Consider the following 2,500-nt stretch of genomic DNA (forward strand, 5'->3'; position numbering starts at 1 on the left):
GCGGGATTCAAACCCGGACAGCCGTTGTGGCAGCCGAGAACTCTAACCACAGTGCCACGAGGTGTGTGTGTGTGTGTGTGTGTGTGTGTGTGTGTGTGTGTGTGTGTGTGTGTGTGTGTGTGTGTGTGTGTGTGTGTGTGTGTGTGTGTGTGTGTATTCACCTTGGTCTTTGGAGCGCGTGTTGGACTCGTGATCGACAGCTATTTCCCTCCCGGAAGAGAGCTCAGAGCTCGTATGACCGATCTATGGGTAATGCTATGACCTTACACACACCCACACACACACCCAACTCCCCGCCCACGAATGTCGAAGTAACGACCCGAAACGCAGCGATACCGAAATAATTTCGGCCCTGGGCAGGATTCGAACCAGGTACTGCCGCACCTCCGTACTGGTAGTCCAGCACTCTATCAACCGCGCCACCGAGTCGCGCGCGCGCGCGCGTGTGTGTGTGTGTGTGTGTGTGTGTGTGTGTGCGTGCGTGCGTGTGAGAATATATGCGTGTGTTTTGTCTGTTCATTACTTTATCTACAAGCTATATAAATCGTTAGTTCGTCCACATTTGGAATATGCTGTTTCCGTATGGTCACCGAATCTCATTAAAGACATTGACAGACTGGAAAAAGTACAACGGCGAGCCACAAAACTGATTCCAAATATAAAAATAAATCATACGAAAATCGACTTAAGCACATGAATCTGTTTTCCCTAAAAAAGCGTAGACTCAGAGGTGACTTGATACAGGTCTTTATGATTTTAAAGGGAATTGACAACATCAAAAGTGACCAAATTTTCACATTGAATGAGAATCAGACAAGAAACAATGGTCTCAAACTGTCCGGAAATAGATTCAATTTGGAAGTAGGTAGAAACAACTTTGCCAACCGTGTAGTTAATGAATGGAATAAACTTCCTGCACAGGTAGTGCAATGTAGTTCAGTTCGAAGCTTTAAGAATCATTTAGATAAATACCTAAGTAAGATGCTGTAATGATTATAATTTATGTTATATTATTTGTTTTTGTTTTGTTATGATTTGTCTGTCTGATTTTCATTTATTATTAGTTATATGTCAATTTATTATCATTTACTATTTACCTGTTTGTTTGTTATTCAACTATACCTATGCATTTATTTATGTATTTTATTTGTTATTTACATTATTATAGTTTTTATTTATTATTGATATGATCTTTTTTTTTTTTTTTTGCATCCGACCTAGATATGGATCAAAAGGTCTCCTGTCGGCATGCTCCGCCTTTGTAATCCTTTGTAAGTTTGCTCATTTTCCTTTTAGACAATGGGAGTAGAAATAATATCTACAAGTCTACTTGTCCCCATGTTCTTTGTGAAACAATCACCCACACATCCTTACGCCTCCAGAGAGATGGTCAAAACACTGGCATGGTTAATGCATGTCTCAGTAGTAATTATTCCAAGTGCTTTACACCTGAGGTTTCCTGAATAATATCAAAAGATTCGTAACTTTGTATCTACTTCGGTTCCTGTCTTAAAGGAATGCACTGGAAAAGTAATCATGAAGATCATGTACAGTTAAGGACTGGGATGTATATATATACATATATATATATATATATATATATATATATATATATATATATATATGAATGTATATATATGAATGTATATATATGTATATATGTATATATATATGAATGTATATATATATAGATATACATATATATATATGTATATATATATGAATGTATATATATATAGATATACATATATATATATATATAAATATACATATATACACACACACACATATATATACACACTAGCGTATTAATATTAGGACGAATCACCGGCTGCGCCAGTCCCTGCTTAGCAGGAGGGCTCAGACTTCGGCCGCAGGCGTCTTCGGCAGGAATCCACCAGATCTAAACGACTCCACTGGATCTACAGGTTTCCAACAAACGACATGACTCCACCGGATGTATAGGACTCCCTAATCCACATTACTCCACCGGATCTACAGGACTCCACCAGATCTGCAGGTCTCCACAGGATCTACAGGACTCCACCAGATCTACAGGACTCCACCGGATCTACAGGAATCCATCGGATCTACAAGAATCCACCAGATCTACAGGACTCCGCCGGATCTACAGGAGTCCACAGGATCTATAGGACTCCACCGGGTCTACAAGACTTCACCAGATCTACAGGACTCCACTAGATTTACAGGACTCCAGCGGATTTATAGGACTCCAGTGGATTTACAGTACTCCAGCGGATTTACAGGACTCCACCGGATCCACAGGACTTCAACGGATCTACAGGACTTCACCGGATCTACAGGACTTCACCGGATATACAGGACTCCACCGGATCTACAGGACTCCACCGGATCTACAGGACTTCACCGGATCTACAGGACTGCATCGGATCTTCAGAACTCTACGGGATCAACAGGACTCCACCGGATCTACAGATCTCCACAAGATTTACAAGGCTCTACCGGACCTACAGGACTC

Source organism: Oratosquilla oratoria, chromosome 19 (genome assembly GCF_046742065.1).
Source record: "Oratosquilla oratoria isolate Oo_2021 chromosome 19, ASM4674206v1, whole genome shotgun sequence".
Lineage (NCBI taxonomy): Eukaryota > Metazoa > Arthropoda > Malacostraca > Stomatopoda > Squillidae > Oratosquilla > Oratosquilla oratoria.